The sequence below is a fragment of the Gossypium hirsutum genome, chromosome D03, assembly GCF_007990345.1.
Source record: "Gossypium hirsutum isolate 1008001.06 chromosome D03, Gossypium_hirsutum_v2.1, whole genome shotgun sequence".
Lineage (NCBI taxonomy): Eukaryota > Viridiplantae > Streptophyta > Magnoliopsida > Malvales > Malvaceae > Gossypium > Gossypium hirsutum.
Window position 1 is genome coordinate 9,222,352 of NC_053439.1, and position 20,863 is coordinate 9,243,214.

At 30.8% G+C, this 20,863-nt stretch overlaps 2 long non-coding RNA genes across 2 annotated transcripts; one reads left to right on the plus strand and one right to left on the minus strand.

Moving 5' to 3' along the window:
- Positions 1-8,541: 8,541 nt before the first annotated feature.
- Positions 8,542-10,718, minus strand: LOC121215337 (uncharacterized). Its single transcript, XR_005911154.1, has 2 exons — positions 9,644-10,718; positions 8,542-8,688 (listed from the first exon to the last, which is right to left on the minus strand). It is a non-coding gene; the product is annotated as an uncharacterized lncRNA (long non-coding RNA).
- A 2,370-nt stretch (positions 10,719-13,088) lies between these two features.
- LOC107950532 (uncharacterized) lies at positions 13,089-14,283 on the plus strand. The gene is made up of 2 exons (XR_001698088.2): positions 13,089-13,605; positions 13,952-14,283. It is a non-coding gene; the product is annotated as an uncharacterized lncRNA (long non-coding RNA).
- The last annotated feature ends 6,580 nt before the right edge of the window (positions 14,284-20,863 follow it).

Sequence of the window (20,863 nt, forward strand, 5' to 3'; positions counted from 1 at the left end):
TTTAAAAAATAGGTTCTTTTCTCCTATATGTTTTTAGATATATTTTTTTATTATTTTTTCTAACAATAAAATTATTTATCGTTTCATTACCATATGTGTGAACGACTAGTAAAATTTAAAGTATTTACATAAAAATATATAGGTAATAATTATATTGTTTGTCAAATTGATATTTATTTATTTTTTAAATTAAATTTAGCTCAACTTTTTAAAACAAGTTTAACTGTTATTTTTAATGGAAATACTAGTTAAAACATTAATTTTTTAAACATGACAATCCAAATGGTAATTCACATGTACTTCATGCTATTTTTTTAATTTTTATGAAATTTTTATATATTTTTTGAATTTTAAAATTTTTAATACCTTTTAAATTATTTACTGATGTGACATATAAGATAACTAATATCATGTTAGTATTGTCACCCCTCAAAATATATAGGGTTAATTGAAATAATTAACCAAGAAATGACTTAGACTTGATGGTTAAGTTGTTAGTGCACTCCTTAGAAATCCTACGTCCAATCTCTCTGGTTACCATTTTCGAGCCACCCTTTACCAAATTTCATTTCCTCTTATTCAGCAGTAGGGGTAAACTAATGAACAAGCCCTCAAAGTTTGAAAATCCTAGGTATTTAGTCCCTTTTTCTAATTGCAAAAGAATTGTTACTTTTCTTTCCAAACTAAACTAAATTTCTGCTTTCTTTTTTCCCTAATTCTTTTTCCTTTTCTTTTCCATTTTCTTCTTCGCAAAATATTTTCTATCCATTGCAGAATTACTATTGCTTTCCCGAATCAAAGTCAATCTTCGTTAACTCGTTTTTCCTACTAGAATCGCAATTGTCGTTAGAAACACCTCTAATTTTTGCCAAAAAGCGGTAAGCACGTCTCAATCCCAATTTTTGATATCAAATCTTTATAGAATTTTTATTTAATACTAATCTTTCTATGGATAAAACAATCTTTCACGAATCTTGCCAAAGATCTTTAGGAAATCTTGATTTATCTTGAAATCAATTGATTCTTATGTAAATGTCGTTTGGAGGACCCGTTTTAGGAGAACCGAACCAGATTAGGGCTCCAGGTGAAAGGTGTGTGTTCTTTTAAAAGTGAGTCGGGGCAAATCACACCTCAGATTAGGGCCACATGGGCGTATAGACCATACAACCCCTCACACGACCATGTGCCTCTGAAATCTTAAGTTAGTTCAAATCTCACATGACCAAGGACCCTCCACACGGCTTGCCACACGATTGTGTCTCCTCTGTAGCTTAAGTTTGCATGTTCCACACAGCATAGTTTGTTACATGGCCTGGCCACACGGCCGTGTCCCCTCTATTTTACAATTTTGCCCAAAATTTTTGTAAACTGATCAAATTAGTCCCTGCTTGATCCTTGAATTGTTTTTAGAATTTTATCTCTTCCAATTGAGTCCCTGATATTATGAATAATGCTGGAATCCGTAATTTGATTGACTAAATTATTACTATATATGCATGATATGTAATTAGTACATGCCTTCTGTGACTAGATTACTGATAAATTATTACTGATGCTCGAATCACTATATTACTGATTGCATGAACAACATGCCTACTATTATTGATAAATCGAAAACATGACATACATGTCTATTGCTACTGCTAATCTGATTATATGTTGAGCATGTCTACTATTTTTATACTATACTGTTAATGACATGCCATTCTCATTGTATGATGTGGGATGTTTTGAATGGAGGAAGTACTCACAGTTATTTACAAACACTAGTGGTTTATCTACAAACTTACTGGCAACTTTTATTTGCAAACCTGTGTGCATTCACAACCTACTGACAACATATTAACCTGCAAACATTGGTGGTTTATCCACAACTTTTACTTGCAACTTTTATCTTCAAATCCGTTGTGTATTCACAACTACTGGCAGCGTATTAAACAACAACATTTGTGGTTCATCCACAAACTGGAGTGTCTGGGATATAAAAGTTCTAGGGCACTCTTACTGCGGAGTGTAGCGGTGGGGTAGAACCTTTCTTTACTGTTAAATTAAAATTATATTACATCGGCACTCATAAGCATGCTCGAATGAAATGTCAATTTCTGTTATGCTATATGATTGTTATTGTACTGAACATTGTTATTATATGCTTGGTTTACTACTTTGTAGTGATCTTTTTGTGATGGAACTCACACTGAGCTTTATAGCTCAACCTTCCTTTAATTTTTATCATTACAGATAATCCACTAGTTAGGACGTGAACACGACATTTGGAAGGTCTCGGCTCGGTTTTTGTTAATAATAAATTTTAGAATTATTATTTGGTCTTTTAATTATTCAAACACTGTATATCTTATTTTGAATTGTGGCATGAGACATAAAATTTGAGTTTTTTTTATGGCTTGCATAACATTTAATTTGAGTTTAGGATATCAAATTATGAATATTAATTAGTTATGCATGAACCCCAATTTTTATTAAAAACATAAATAAATATAACTTTTCCACTGCTAAGATACAATTAAAGTTTTGAGTAATAAATAAACTGGTAATTAACTAAGTTTTCTTCTAAAACAAACAAATGCTTTTAAAATGACAGTTTATAAACTTCGATAGCTTATTGGGCCATTTCAGTGGCTAATATAATCTTTCGATTTCGGGTCTAACATCTAGGCTGGGTTGGAGAGGTTACAAGCATGAAGTACATGTAGATTTCCACGGGCGTTGCCACACCAACATTATTAAAAAATGTTTCAGCCAACATTTTCGTTAAAAAAAGCGATTTGTTTCTTCTTAAAAGGTTAATAGCTAAATTTAGCTAATAATAATGGTTTGATAAAGGATATAAATATTAAAGGCTATATTTATCATTATGCCATATATATATAAGTATTTTAAAGAAAGATAATAAGCTTGTAGCTTATTGAAAATTGTATATTTTTAATGCAAACTGACTATAATAGTTCGGTTTTGACCTTAATCGGAAGAGTGGTTTCGGGTAAAAAAATAATTAAATATTATTATCTGTGTTTATATTGTGTGAATTGATATTTGTAAAATTTTCGTGATTTAATTTTATTATTTGAGTGTCCGATTTAATAAAAGGACTAAATCGCGTAAAAAGTAAAAGTTGTTAATTATTTGTTAAAGTGCTAAATCGATTTGTTCTTTTAATGAGAGGTATTTATGTTGCAATTATACCATGATAAATAGTGATGGCCGGTTTTGGACATGAAATTATATAGTTTACTAATTAAATTTACAAGGTTAAAATGGTAAATAATATATTATAATGTAATTAAAATAAAACACAAATTACAAAGCCATGCATTGTTCATATTTTTGACCGAAAATACAAGAGAAATAAAAGAAGAAAAGCTTTAAACATTCGGCCTTGGCTTTGCTTGATTGAGGTATGCAATTTGTTTGATTTTTGATAATTTTTACGTTTTTGTGATTGTTGTTTCGAGTACTACAAAACCCATATCCTAATTTTTGAATTTGATGATGATTTTGTGTTTTTCCATTGATGATAGCTTGTGATTTTTGTTGTTTGATGATAAAATATTAAAGGTATGTGATAGATTAAAATGTTTTGTATTGGAAATTTTGATGATTTTGAGTAATTAGGGCTAAATTGTAAAAATAATAAATTGAGGGACTAAAATGTGAAATAAATGAAATATATGGACTTGTATGATCATGGGGTAGATTCGGTCTAGGCATGGGATTATGAAATTTTGCATATATTGTGTTTTATACAATAGGGACTAAATTGCAAAAAGTGTAAAATGTCAGGGGCAAAATGGTAATTTGCCTATTTATGTGTTTTTAGACTGAATTGAATAAAATGGTGTTTAAATAAGTTTAATTTGAATATTTTTAGATCAAGAACCAAAGAAAATAGATTTGGATCGGGGGAAAACAAAAATAATTGAATAGTCGTTTATTTCCGTCCGTTGATATTCAAGGTAAGTTTATAAGCATTTAAATGTTGTTAATTTTGAATATATGTAAATTTTATATGATGAATTGAATTCTTGATAAATATATATGTGATGGCCGAATGTCTATAAACTTGGGAGCTATGCTTACGAGTTATGATGTCCGAAAGTCCCGTACGAACCTTTGGAATAGCTAGGATACATATGTCATGACATAGGATTCCGTTATGTGTTATCGTGTAAGACCACGTCTAGGACGTTGGCATCGACTTGTGACTTACGTGTAAGACCCTGTCTGGGACAATGGCATCGTTATGTGATTACATGTAAGACCACGTCTAGGACGTTGGCATTGTACGAAATGTTCGACTTTTCGAGTATCCTTTTTAATTCTGAATGGTTCAACGAGTAGTGATATGTTAAGATCAAGTGTAAAATCAAGTTAGAAATGATCAGGTATGTACTCATACTAAGTTATGAAATTAAGGTAAGTTGAATATTTGAATTGATGATATAAAATTTTACGTAATATGAATTATGTGATGGCATATTTGAACATATATGTATTCGGCCTATTGATGTATATGTATTGTGGAAAGTAATGGTTAATTATACTAATGTTTAAATGGGTATTCGGCTAAAGTATAATTTACGTAAAACTTATATGTTTTGATATATGAAATTAAATTGGAAATGTACATGAATTATTAATGGCTTATTTTGGTTTGAATAGATTAATTTTTTTTTGTATATGATTAAATGTTTTCGTTGCTTATGACTTACTAAGCTGTGAAAGCTTACTGTGTGTATGTTTGCTATTGTTTTATAGATTTTGGAAGTTGATTACGAGCTCAGGGATCGTTAGAGAAGTTTATCACACTATCGACTATTTTCGGTATTTTACTAAGTTCAAATTTGAACTTATGGCATGTATAGTCTAGTTAAAATGTTTGATTTTGGGATATGTAATTATAAGCCATGCGAAAATGGCTTATTACTTTTGGTTAAGCATAGTTTCTACGCTTTTGATATAATGGATATATTTAATGCTTAAGTTATATGGTTTCGGTCATGGTATATATGTGTTTTGGCATGAAGTAATTATATATGGCTTATGATTAGTTCATTTGGAAAGCTTGATACATGTGATTGTTGAATGTGTTTGGTGTTGGAACGCCGACACCCTTATGGCGCAGCGAAAAAATAAAACATCCGACGATCCTAACCATGGATCCATGTGTGAGGAACGAATCGGGGTGAAATAAAGGTTTCAAAATTACCGAATCTTTATTCTGAGTAGACAGCAACGCCTTGGCAACGAGTAATCTGATCTACTATCGAACCAAGCCGCAATCTATCGTGACTCCGGCCTCTACGTAATCCACCCAGTTGACAATGAACGGAAGGAATCCCCAAAACTGTTTTGAAAAGACTTTGCTTTGACGGCTGCTAGACCCACCAAGCAAAGAAAAAATGAGATTTTATATCTATTTTTTAGAGTTTCTAGAAATTAAATAAATATAACAATGTTTTAAACTGAAAATTATAATTACATTAATTATAATAACGATTTCAGTAAACTATATATTTATTTGAATTTATATACGAACCAAATTCATGTTCTCATAATGCGTACAACAACATTGTACATATAATGTATTCGATATTTGATTACCCAATTAATTCTATAATTAATTTAATTCAAGCGACAACCAAACACAATACCAACTATGTTTTATTTCGTTCATTTCAACTATAGGGTGTGACCTTGTAGGTTCTTGTCACGTTAGCAGTAATACTATAACGATTCCAATGTTACAAATAATAAGTGGCACCTAGAAATGCATCATTGCTACCTAAGTCACAAGAAATCATGATTCGACATAACCTTTTTATGATTAACCTTTTATGCAATAATTCTTAAGTCCTTTATCTCTAGATTGGACACAAGTCATAGAATAGTCACACTTGCATAGTCCATTCCATGTTCCTTGATATCTTAAGTAGACTATGATATACAAATAAGTATGACATCTCATATCAGCTTATTTGAGCATGGCCATGCATTTCTAGTCTCACTCAATCAAGTGGCCTAAGATATTACTCCCATTATGTAGGAGGGACTTATCCTATATCGATCAACCATATCCCTCTACACAGATCGTGGTATATCCAACATCAGCCTTTATAGAATAACCAGTTACGGTGTACGTTTGACTGTATCAAAATATACAACTCACGATGTTGGGATTATAATGATCTCAAGTCTGAGGATCATATACATATTAATCACTATGAGTAATGTTGTAACAATTACATAATAATCCAAGAAACATACTCATAACGGGTCAGTCCAATATGTTGTTCTCTAACACACATATTCATGCATCGATTTTGACATTTCATATCAATGACAACTCTTTATCATCAATAAACTACATGTTAGTCTTAATGCATTATTGTTGTCCTAGCCAACAATAATACTTGACTAAGGACCTTTTAAGAATAATCATATTACTCTCAGGACATTATTATAAAATAGTTTATTTATACACACAAAAAAGAAACTGAAATAATAATGGTAACGCCTTATATTAATAAACATGATAAATCAAGTATGTTATTACAACTATCTCATGATTGATCTTTGGGCATACTCTAACATTTGGGCTATGGGTTGTTAATGACTTATTATAGAGATGCATAATTTGAAACATGAATCAATTTGAATATTGTTTATAATGTAAATTATGTATTCGGCCATGTGATGAAATATAAGTGAAGGTTATAAGTTATTTATGATTCGGCAATAGTGTTTAAATCATGTCATTAAGTGATTAGTTATATGATAATATTAATTGTGGTATTGGACATGTGTGGACTAAGTTAAGTTATGAAAATTTGATTAAAGAATGTATTCTTTTTGGTGGATTGAAATGGCATACTTGCATGTGTAATTTGGTTTAGAAATGATAATTAATACGCATATGTATATTCGACTAAGGCTTTGGATTCATAATGATAAGTATGTGATATGGTTTGTAGCATAATTACATAATCATATTATGTATTGAATGTTGTCATGATTGATTGAATATGTATTCAATTGATTGGGTTGTGGTTAACTAATTAGGTACAAAAGTATAAGTTGATGATATATTCGGCATATGCTAAGTAAAATATTTATATACATATCCATGATATGCTTTGCTGTGGTTAGGTATACAAATGTCATAATAATAGATTCATTAGCTAGCTGAATAAATGTTATATGAAAGTTTTATTAAATGACCAAATATAAGATATGTTAGTTTAGTTGTGTGAATGAAATTGGGCATGGTTAAAAGCATATGGAAGTGGTATATTTTGATTCGGCTATGTACATGGAAATTGGCTAATGAAAGTCAAGTGAACATTATAATGTCTTATAAATAAATGTTGTAATATGTGCACTTGGTTTATAAAATGAAATATGTTTGATTATAAACTAGGTATTTGAATATCATGTATGTAATGTTTGTATGTTTTGAATATTATACTTATTAAGTAAAGTAGTTTAATTGTGAAGCATGAAATGTAATGAATGCCTCTTTTGAGCTATGTTCTATTTGGTAATGCCTCGTAACCCTAATTCGGCGACAGATACGGGTAAGGGGTGTTACACTGACATGCTCTTATTAGCAAAGAAAGAGAAAAGTAACAATCATAAAGCAAAGACAATACACGTTCTCGAGCAAATTGAAAAAAAAATTAAAGATAACCAGATCCTTTCCTCTTCTCTGCCCTAGGGACCTCTCCATACCAGTACGAAATCTCATACTGCAAATTAAAGCGATGGACCAAATCAAATATGAGATAATCACTCCTCTGTTAGGGAATGAATAAGACCTTCTAGCTCCTCAAGACATTGTTTCGTGACACTCAGCTGGATGATGGATGTTCTACCTTTCTGTCTTCGCAACCTCATGAACCATGTCGAAGCTTCTTTAATCCACCAGACATCCCATTTTTGCCGAAATTCTTCCTTGATCAGTAGGTGGGCTACTTGATTTCCCCTCTCTTTAAAAATGGTATTTGGACCAATAAGTGTTTGGAAGAAGTGGAAGTGAATCTCTTCTCACAACAAATTTAAGTCTTGGAGTCGACATCATTAGTAGGACTTCAACTGAATATCATTCTGGCCCAAACAGAACTAAGTTAAGACTGTAAACTAAATAACAACAACAACAACAACAACAACAACAACAACAACAACAATAATAATAATTGTAACACCCCAAACCCGACCTAGACGTTATGGCCAGATTTGGAGATTTTACTGCAAGTTTATTCTAAAACCCAAAATTCATTGATTTTGAAAAGGCGTTATTAGCTTTTGTTACACAAAAATCTGGTTTATTTGAAAACACAACCTTATTTTTCGTTTTGTGACACGTTGTTTGTTTACATTTTCCAAAAATGTATAGCTTTGCCGCGGAAGTTATTAGAAAGTTAAATTATGGAAAAAAAAACTAGTTCGTTATTTTGAAATCATTTGTTTTGCAGAAAAATAAACATTGTCGATAAAACGTTTAAATGGATCATGCGGAAATCGAAATTAAAGTCCAAAACCGAAACAATCCAAAATGTCCAAATAGTACAAAATTTAGAAAACTCTCAAACCCAAATTTAAATAAATTAAATTTACAAAATATTGTTATGACCGAGCTCTCATCGCACTGACCCGCCTAAGTCTGAGGGTTACCTGAAAGTGATAGACAAATAGAAAGTGAGTTTTTGAAACTTAGTGTGCAACATATAGTACATAAATCAAACAAATGTATTTATAGGTATATAGATCAGAAACAAAACTTATCAAAACATAACAGATGCAGAAACAAATAATCCTACCCCTATCTGCTACACACCATTTCTGACCATCCCAACACACCATATAAGGTATTATACCCATCCAGCCTTACACATCGCTTAGTGTCTGTTTGACACTTTTTAGAATATTTGCAGTAGAGTTGTATTAGACAGTTTATCAACGTTTACGAAAACATATATATGTGGCTGAACCACCAAATACGGCAAGTTTAATATTGCCCGCACTTCCTTCATATATCAAATCCCAACCCAGATGTAGATGCAATACTAACAGATATCAGATATGTTTACGATGTAAATGCTTACCATGACAGATACAGAACATATTTAACGTTTTTCAGGCTAAACATGACATATTATAGGTTTTACCTAACTCATATCACTTCAACATACATATTTATATCCAATTTTACAATAACAGATGATCAAAATTCCTGTTTCAGAGCTTATTTAATAGCATACCGACCCTACAGAAGGCCTACGTTCGATCCAAATGATGTTTACGACCTTAGGGGAAAAAAATAGAATTTTGGGCCCATGTGGCTTGGCACACGACTTCACACACACCAGTGTGGCCCATACGGCCCTAATAGCCCAGACCTCACGGCCGTGTGATGTCAACTGTGCAATTTTTCGGCTTTCGCTGTTTGCTAATTTTCGTGTTTTTCATTACACACATAATTCGATTTCGATACCAAAGCAACCACGAGACTCTCAGAACCTAAAAATAGGATTCAATTGACTAGATTAGCGATGATTCACGAATTTAAATTAAATAAATATTGAACACAGTGCCCACAATCGACCCCAAAACATATTCGAATCCTTACCAATGAACGAACAACAACCACGTGACTTTAGTTGTTGGAGGGACGCTAATCATCTCACAATCTTCTCCTAAAATGATTTAATTTAATTAGATAACACACAATAGGGATTTTCACTACAATCTCGAAATCTCAATAATCCCCAACACCTAACGAAGAATTTCAGTATAAGAACAGAAAAGACCAATGAAACCTTATCTTCACGGATTGAAAACCAAATAAAAAGAACCCTGAACAGATTGTGAATACTTGCAAAATTAAAAGATGGAACGCTAGGATTGAATGCACAAAAGAAAGGAAAGAAACAAGAACAAACGTGAAAGGCCCATGGAGAAACAAAATTGAACCAAAAAAAATGAAACAAATGGCAATAGCAGGGAGAGGGAAAAATAACGGTGTAAAGAAAAAAAAATGGGAAAAAAAGAAACAAACCTCACAAAATGGGGAGACTTTTTGGTATAAACTAATTAATTAATTTTCATAAATAAAACCATCTAAATCTAATCTTCAACTATCCAATTTATTTAAAACAACTTCAAATCCGATCTAATTCCTCTTGACAGAATAACATTAACAAAACTAATATCCACTTAAATACACAAGGCCTCAAACCCTAGACCTCTCACACGCTTCTCATAAGACTTATCCACTAAACTATATCAAATTACTTGTAAAAAAAAATCAACAAATCAAAAACATAAAATTTTGGGGTAATAATAATAATAATAAGGTATTTGGTCAATAAAAGGTGTTTTGTACTCACCATAATTGAAAACATATAAAAAGATGTTTAAACATTAGTATTTGTTAATTAATTAAGCTTATAAGATAAGCAATGGTATACTCTCTTATTTCTTTATTCTTCAGAATCTTGGCAGCCAGATTTACCCACTATTTCTTAAATAAATAAGATAATTTAATACTGGCCTAATTACCTTCCTAAAAATAGTTTATTTTCTTTTAACAAAAAGGAATATAGCCAGGTTGTACAATAAATAAAAAAAGAGTAATCTTTCATCTCTATATTTATTTAACTTTATCAATTAAAAAATAATATTTTCAGTAATTTAATTTTTTAAATACGTTTGATAACTCACAATGAAATTTATTAAATAGAAATTTTTTACAAAAAATGTAAAAAATGATTAGTAGGTGATCTAATTATTAAATTTATTAAATTTAAATGTTTTTATTTTATTTTATTCTATTTCATTTAAGATTTTATTATTCTTTATCAAACAATCTAATTATAATTAATATTTAATTTTAAGTAATACACCAAATAGATTTTATAATTTAAATTCAACCCTTAATTTTTTAATACTTATTTTTTAACACTTAATTTTTCAATTTATCAAACATAACTTAACTTCCCATATGATAAACTTTTTTATTCAATTTGTATCTATATAATTCTTTTTATTTTTATCCCTACATTGGCTATTGTAGAGTCAATTTCCCTTACAAAATTTTACTTTATAAAAAAAATTAATTTAAAGAATTGGTAAATTTATCTCCAAGAAATTACACAAAAAAATAGAGAAATGATCCCAAAATATATATTTGAAAAGAATTTATTTTTAAAAATTAATTAATTTATATATAAAAAAATTAATCTCTTCCTTTGCTAAAACTTTAAAATCCCTATGTTTTTCTTTTGAACATCTATTACTTTTCTCTCAAATTTCTCTTATTTTTTCATACAAATTCCCTACAGAATTTTTACAATACATGTGATTTAGTTTTCAATACTTTTGAGTCTCTAATTTAGTACTCCTCTTTTTCTTTTCAAGATTTATTATATTAATCTCTAGGAAATTAAGATTGTGATTTTTCTTGTAATAAATTAATATTTGTATGTAATATTCAATTTTTATTGTTTAGATGATTTGAAATATTAATTTTATTTGAGATTTCAAACATTAGTGACGAAGGCATGTATAGTATTGTAGGGTCAATTGATCCCACATAAAAATTACTTATAATTTTTTTAATTATATAATTGATGCATTACCCCAAAAATATTTGAAAATAGTTTCATAAAAAAAACGATTTCGTCAAATTTTGAAAACGCCTCCCAATTTTTTTCAGAAACAATTTTTATATAAATTATTAATTTATATAAACATAAATGAATCTCTTTTCACACAATTAAACCCAAAAATCTTTTATATTCTTTCAACCCTCATCACTTTTTGTTTTCAAATTTATCTTATTTTCTTATATACTCTCTAGAATTTTTTACAAGATAGATGTTCAATGTCGAAACCGTTTTTTTTTAAACAAAAATTTTAGTTTCGACTTAAAAATAAAAACTGGAGTCGCCACCGATCCTTGATTGGGGTGTGATCGGCTCACCTTAAAAACAATTTTGGTCTGCGAAATTTGAGAAAACAGGTTCGGGAGTCAGTTACGCACGAGGAAGGATTAGCACCATCGTAACGCCCAAAATAGGTACCAAATTGATTTTTTTTAATGCCTTTGTGTCGAAAATTTGAAAAAAATTTAAAAGGAAACTTTTTATTTCATGAAAAAATGATAAGACATTCTTATTTTAAAGAAATAAAACACCACACCCAGTGAGTTAGGGCACAATGTCTTTAAATCTTCAAAATACCCGAATATTGCCTCTTGCTTTTGAAAATTCTTATTTCGAGAAGAAAATGTCATGACCAGTAAGTTAGGACCCAACATTTTGAATTCCCGAGAATAAGCTTTTATTTAAAATTTGCGAATTTATTACAAAACAAATACTTGGCTTTGTAAATTCATCGAAAAATAATCGCAATCCAGTAAGTTAGGACACAATCTTTCCCGAGAATCATGAATGCCAAATATTTTGGAAATTTGTAAAAATATGATTTTAATACTTTGATAAAACCCAAAATATATTTCCCGAAAGGTATGTTAAAAGTTAATGTATAATATGAAACACAACTTTAATTTCAAACATATATGAATAAATATTTACAAATATATATACAAGTAGGTATAATATACAAATAAATTTACAAGCATGTGTACGCATACATTCAACATGTAAATATAAGTGTACATATAAAAAGACGGAATGAAATATATCAATCAAAATTTAATAAAAATGCATGTATGTATTTGAAAATCGTGAAAATAACATAAAAATATAAAAATATGTACATATGTATATATCTACAAAAAAATGTATAAGTATATATATATTGGTAAATCATGAAAATATGTGTGTATTTAAAAGATTATATATGTACAATATGTATAAAATAATAGAATATATAGAACAAAATGTTTATAATAATTTAAGAATATATATAGAATATATGTACCACAGAAAATGAATATATATTTTAAATTACAAAATATGAGAAATGTATGTTTATTTTGAAAGGTGTATATGTATATATAAGGTATAAAGTATAAAGTATATAAAAGTTTAAAATAATAATAAAAAAGCTAGAAAAACGTGTGAATAAAACATATGCACGTATTTATAAAAATTTAAACTGGATATATATATATATGTATTAAAAATATGCATATTATATATGGAAAATATGTGTATGTGCTATATGAAAAAGGCATGTGTATAAATATGGCAGTAATAATAATAATAATGCTAATAAATGAAATAACAATAGTAATAGACGGTGGCTAAATCAAAATTAAACAATAATTTTAGGGTCAAAATCTAAAAAGGGGCTAAATCAAATTGAACACGAAAGGGGAAGGACCAAAGAAACAAATATCCCCGCTGCAATAGAAAACGCGGGTTTAGTCGGGTTCTGGGTCGGGTCACACGGGTTATTGGGTTACATTAAAACGGCGCCGTTTTTCAAACCAGATAAAATCCCCTTTTTCAAACCCTAAATGAACACCCTATTCAATTTGCAACCACAACAGCCGCAAGGTCCAAGCCCCCTCCTGCTCCTCACGCCGAAGTCAGCAAGAATGCCGACAGCGCGCCTCTGCCGGTAAAAAACTTCTCCTTTTCCCTCGTTCTTTCGTTTATTTGTTTTTAAAAACAAGGAAGAAAATAAAAAAGGTACAAAACAGTAAAGAGAAAGGAAAAACGGAACCAATCTCAATACCTTCAAAACTTTTTTTTATTCTCTGTTTTTGCTTTCTTCAATCTTTTGATACAAAGAATTTTTTCTCTCTTTTCGTCTGTATCATTTTTTACACTGAAAAAATCCCCCACTTTACAGATTAAAATCAGCCTTATATACCTGATTAATACCAAAAATCCAAAAAGAAAAAAAATCAAAAACCCACTTATTTTCCGTTATTTGCTGCGCTTGTGTGCCTCTATTTTTGCAGGTTTGGTGGTGAAGAGGGCGCATATACGTGGAGGCACAAATCGCGCGGAAGGGACCCTGGCTCCGAGTCGAGCGGTGACGGGGGTTGCTGGGAGCAGAAGCGCGCAAAAAGAGGGTGACAGTTGCGGCGGCTACTAGGGTTTTTGACTTTTGATTTGGCTAAAAATTTGTTAAATTTTGGGCTTGTTGGGCTGTTGGTGTTTTGGGCTTGTAATTAGGGTTAATATTTGGGCTATTAGATTGGGACTTTGGTTTGTACGGGCCCGGGTAAATTGGGCTTATTACATTCAATCTTATGATACTTTCAAGTAGGTCTCCCTAATTTGGTAAGAATTCTGTTTTTCTTTTCAAGCTTCATTGATTAATCTCTAGAAAATTAGGATTGTAGTTTTTTTTTTTGTGATCGATTAGTATTTTTATGCAATATTTAGTTTTTTATTTATTAAACAATTTTGAGATATTAATTTTGTTCGAGATTCCTAACATAGTGATTGACTAATAATTTATAAAGGTTGATTAATACAAATCCTTGAAGAAATTAGGATTGATTGTATTTATAATCTTGAAGTTCTTAAATATTGATTAGAAATTTAATATTTTTACTTAGAAATTATTGTTACTAGTGTGATTATTGTGAATCTTGTGTTTAAAATTTTGATGTATTGCGTTCTCGTGACAACAATAAGCATTTAAGTGATTTTTATTTTTGTAAAAGAAAATTACTAGTTGTATATTGACTTCACGAACACCTTTATGTGTTTAAGACTTAAATTTATTTGTTCTAAATATTTAATAGGAATGGAAAAATATTTTAAAAGGAAATCTAGTAAAGTGGAGGAAGAACAACAAGAAAAAAAATATTATATATAAATTTATATAAATTTTATAAACATTTTAATTTAAAAAAAGTTGAGCCCACAATCCAAATTTCTTGTCTTTGCTCCTGCCTAACATCTTAATTGAGTAATAATTTTTAGAAGTTGATTAATACAAATCTTTGAAGAAGTTAGGATAGATCGCATTTTTAATCTTGAATTTCTTGAATTATTGATTATAAATTCTTTTTTTAGTTTTAAATTTATTGTTTCTAGTGTGAATCTTGTATTTATGTTCAGCTTCTGTTTGAATTGTATTTCCATGACACCAAAAAGCACTTAAAATTTTTTTATTTTTGTGAAAAAAAATTACTAGTATGGCTTCATGAAAACAATTTATAAATATTGAATTTATTTTTGTGTTGTGCCTCAATTTATCTTATATTTTGTATAATTTTTCATAGCAATTCTATTTTCTAAGTTGTTATTTGATGAATGGAAAATAATTACATATTGAACTTTTAGCATAGAATTTTATAAATATTGAGTTTATATTGTAAAATTATTTGGTATCACTACACCAAAACAGGTTTTAGCGGCGTTTTTTTAGGCCTAGCGCCGCTAAAAGTAAGCGCCGCAAAAAATGCCGCTGATGTCAATGCCGTTAACGTTTGCAGCATTTATTGAAATAAACGCCGCTAAAGGTCATGTTCTTTAGTCGCTTTTCCTGAAAACGCCGCTAAAGGCCATGTTCTTTAGCGACGCCTTTCCCACAAACGCCGCTAAAGGCCATGTTCTTTAGCGGCGCTTTTCCCACAAACGCCACTAAATGCCATGTTCTTTAGCTGCGCTTTTCCCACAAATGCCGCTAAAGATCATGTTCTTTAGCGGCGCTTTTCTCGCAAACGCCGCTGTAATAGGCCTATTTTGACCAGGCCCAAAACATACCCAAATCCAAATAAATAAAATCAAACAAAACCAAATTAAAAGTCTATCAATCCAATTACAATGGGCCAAATTCAGATTGAAGCCCAAATACCAGACCCGATTACAAACCCAATATCCAGAAAACCCAATCAGCCCAAGCCACCTAACCCTAGCCCAACACAAAAACAAATCAGAAAACCCTAGCATCATAGCTTCCAGCGCTGCAGCCACCAGGGTTCTCCCTCAGCCTCACCCGTGCCTCCGTACGCATCACGTCTACCCTCCGTACGGCCGTACCTGCGTAGCATACAAACAAACAACAAGAGAAGTGTAGAAAAAAGAAATAACATAAAAAGAAAAAGAAAATAAGTTTGTATTTTTTTTCATTTTTGCTTTTCTTTCGGGGGCTATAAAAAAGCCTTTCAAAAACCTGTAACGGACATGCAAGATCAATACAAAGAAATAATACAAAAAACAGAAAATCAAAAAGTTTTGAAGGTGATTTTTTTATTCGATTTTCGTTACTGTTCCCTTTTTTTTAAATCGTGTATATAAAAAAGGGGGGTGAAAGAGGAGATCTTACCTGGAGACGCCCTTGGATCCAAGCGAAAAGGAGCCGAAAAGCCCTTGGTGGTGAGGCTCCGACCACCGTTCACGGTGGAATTGCGGCGGAGGAACGGTGTAAAAAGCTAGGGCCGAAACCCTAGCAGAGAAATAGAAGCAGCCCTTTTTTACTTTTCCTTTTTTGGGGCAGATGTTGCTTATGTTTTTTTAATGAAATTTTTTGTTTAAGTAGCAACGCAATACGGTGTCGTTTGATAGCCCTCGACCCGCGCGGTGACCCGACCCGAGGGAAGGATCCGCGCGTTTTGGGTCTGATGGCCTATTTGCGCAATTGGTCCCTCTGATCTTGCAAGATTTTTAAATCGATCTTTTTTATTTTTTAATATTTGCCCCACATTTTCGATATTGTTCCATTTTGGCCTATACTGCTACAATGCGTTTTGAGGAATATGGAATATTGCTTATTTAGACCCCTATGAAATACGCACATTTCATTTTGGTTTTTTTTAATTTCATTTTAATTTCTGTTTTTCCTTATGATTTTGGTTTTGAATCCAATTTAATCCATAATTCAATTTATTCATTTTCTAAAATTTTATCTTGATTTTGTTGTCTTTAGTATATATTTATTTATAAACCTAGCATTATTTGAATATTTAAGTTTTAATATTGTTTTAAAATTTATTATTAGAATTATTTAAAATATAATATACTATTATTTTAAACTAATATTATCTAAACGTACCATACATAGTTATTTTAATTTGTTATATATTATAACTTTATTATTTGACCATGTGAATTCGACTTTGCTTACATTCAATTCAATCAATCCAGAATAGTGAATCCAACCTTCTAAGTTGAAGTTTTTTTCCAATGATGAAAGGTACTATGTCACATGAGGAAGTTTTTCCAAAAACCAAAAATATAAGAGTGGTGAAGAGGTGGCATGGTGCTACCTTGGAGATTTCGTAAAATGGATGACTTGGCTTAGCATTATAAGTTAAGTGATACTAACTCAATTAGTAGTAATGGTTTTTCGGTATCATTCTTACTTTGCTCATTTTGGAAATTTTGAGAATTGACATTTATTTATTTTTCTAGTTGCATCCTATTTTTTTAAGGTGAGATAAATATCCAATTTTTTGTGTCTTTTAAGGATATTTTTTACTTAGTATTCTCCAATTTTGTAATCTCGTTTTGGATCTTTATATCAATAAATTTTTATTGACTCAACAAAACAAATTCAATTGATAAATTTGTTAGATCTGGCGCATTAAGTGTAGTATATTTATTTTGTATACTTGTATTTTTTTAAACAAGCTGGTTTAATAAAAATATTCATTAATTACATTAATACCCTTTGTATATTTTTCGTGATGTTTTTGCACACAAAGCAAAATGGAAGCAAATATTAGCTCATTGGTTATTTAGTGTTTAACTAATACTAAGCGACATTATGTGGACAGATTGAAATATGAAAATATAACTTGTATTAGTAGATGAACCTAAACATGTCCTTAGTCTAATCGAAAATGAGCAAATTGATTGAAAGACTAATATGCTGTCTATCAAGTCCAATTAGGGATACGCTTGGTCTTGAGCTTCAAAGTGGATGACTACCAGAAGATAGAGATATTGATATAGCCGACTGGACTGATAGTACATCAAACAAAACCTAAGTAGAATAGATCCTAGATCCGTTTATGGATTTATTCACTTGTAACATTCATAGTGTGAGATAACTTAATCCTGAGTGGATGATGTATTATGCATACGTGACTTGTATACTTTGATGTAAGTAAAAGCCTAAGTTCAAATAGATAAAGAACTGAAAAATGATGCGTTGGGTATACGACTTCTGCAGTATGTAGCATCACTCACAATAGTGGAACTCATAGCCCAACTAATGCGTAAATGATATCCTCTCATCGACATTACATGATGATGAAAAGAAAACATGGTGACGAGTTGTTTGTCTTTGTGATAAATGACTTGATTACTATTTTATAATAATTGATTTTTTATGAAGGAAGATCTAATGATTACCATGAGACAAAATAGGGTGATATTGGAAGAATAAATTTGTCCCAAAGTGATTAAGGATATCTTATGAAGGTAATACACTTATGACAAGGTCATTGAATGAGCACTGATTGAGTAGCTTTCGTAATGGTATGTAATTAGGGAGAGCTCAATCATGATACTATAGTGGAATGACTTCGTGACTAAATAAGTTTATAATTAATAGGTGAAAAATTAGAACTTAATTATAAATTATTTGAGCCCTAATTATATATGTTTAATCGGTCCCTCCACTAACTCGTTGAAATCATAAATAAATTGTATGTAGAACCAAATGGACATAAATGACTGAAAATGATTAAGTTAGAGAAATAGACCGCATTCACAAATGAATGTGTTTTTTCACTGAGTAAAGAAATGACTTGAGAATTAATTTAAGATTTTCGAATTATTATTTAAGTAAATATAATTAAATAATTGAAGTTCAAAAATGGAATTAAATTAATTAGTCATTATGAATCCATTGAATATAGAAATTAAATATATTTCCTCATAGGTTCTTTTATGGTAAAGTTGTCATGAGTTTAGCGAAATTAGAATGGGGTTGACAAAATTATTTAATTTGGAAATTAATGTAGTTAGTTTGATTAACTAAAAACAAATATTGGGTTGAATTAAATTATAAAGTGCTGTGTCAAAAGTTCAGGAAGCACATATTGTCACATCTTAAAAACCGGGTTAGAAGAATTGGGATTGTGAAATTATGTTAAGTGAGTTAACCTGGTTCAGTGGATAGGTGTTGTGCTTACATGTGTGAGGTTCTAGATTTGAGCTCTTCCTTTGAAATTTTGTTCATTTGTAGCTCAATTATTATCTCCAGTTTTTTGACTTAAATATTATTTCCGCTCAACTGATGACAAGAATGAACCTGCTAGTTTAGTGGTAAGTTGTCAGTTTACCCTTTGGTCTTGTGAAAATTATTTTTGATTCAAATTATATAAAAAAATCTGATGGTTAGAATTGGGATTAAAATAAGTGATTTTTATTTTCTAAATTATCAGATTCCTATTTTCCCTCATACAATAACAGCCCACTATTTCCTCACGTCTTTCAGGTTTTGTTTTTCCTCTGTTCTTCTTTTCTTCTTTACTTTTGGGTTTTCTTTCATTCTTTTTTTGTTTGATTTTGGTTGCTGCCATTGGTTCTTCGTGGGAGGCACATTGGCTCTCTATTTTCACTCATATTTCACTAAAAATTGTAAGTTTCATTGATTATTTTTCTATTATGAATAACTTTAATTCGTTCGTTGTGCAAGATTGAGTTTTGTATTAGTTTTCATCCTACATCATGTTAAGTGTTTTCCTGGTTTTCTTAGTAGGCGAAAAGGGTGTGAGTCTAAATCTTCCAACGGATTGATCATCGTTTTGGTCGCTGTTTCTATAGTGTGGGTTTTTTGAATTTCTTTTCGGGACTATTATCTTAGAGAGAAGAATGTGTTTTGGGTCGAATTTTGCATTAAATCAAAGTTGTAATCGGTGTGTTTTGATGTCAATTGTAGGATTCAAAATGTAAGATTATGTGGTTGATCAATCTTACTGTCAGGTGTGTGATTCTAACCCGATTTATCACTCAAAACTTGAGAAATTCACAAAACAGTGGATGTTTTTGAAACTGCCTAATGCCACACAGCCATGTGCTAGGTCGTGTGGTTGACCGTGTGCGACACAGCTTCATGTGTCAGGAAGTGTGGAGCATACAACCATGTGTGTTTTTATATGTCGTTTGGGGCACACAACCGTGTTAAACCATGCAGGCCGTATGGGGCACACGGCTATGTGAAATCATGTAGACAGTGTAGATCACACGGGCTAAGTTTTTGGGTCAATTTTGGGGCTCGATTAGGGCTCAATGAAGAGACCCAAAAAAGTGAAATTTTCAATAAACAAACATAGGTAAGTGTAAGAGGTATGTTAAATAAGTTCTGATAAGTATAATAATGCGATACGATCTGCTTTAAGTAGGTACGTGAGTTAAGCATGACTATTTTGTAAATCAAGTGTGTTACATACATTCTGGTATCTATTCTAATAAGCAATCCGATTTGACCATGTAATATGATATGCTATGATCTGCATAAGTTATGTCTAAATTACGTTTTGAATTATATTTGTTTATGTATGCGTGCATACAACTTATGTGATATGTATGTATGTTAACGTGATTTTGCATATGCATTGTGGTGGGTTCAAATTTGGTGGAGAAAGTGTTTGCTAGCAGTATTACTGTATTTTCGGCGGTTAAACCACAATATATGTTTGGCAGCTCAACTGTACTATTATGAGTGACATACCACCACGATCCGGTGTGATTGGATGGATGGACTCTTGAAGTCTTAATTGGTGTGTAGTGGATGGGGGGTAGGATCTGTGTCTGCATTTGTTCTGGTTTGGTATGACATATGTGCTATTGAAAACATGATATTCTAGTTTGATATATGTATATGAAATTAAGATATTTTGAACCGAAATATGTTCCGGTTATGTGATATTATGATCTAAAATATATATATGTTTATAGTACTA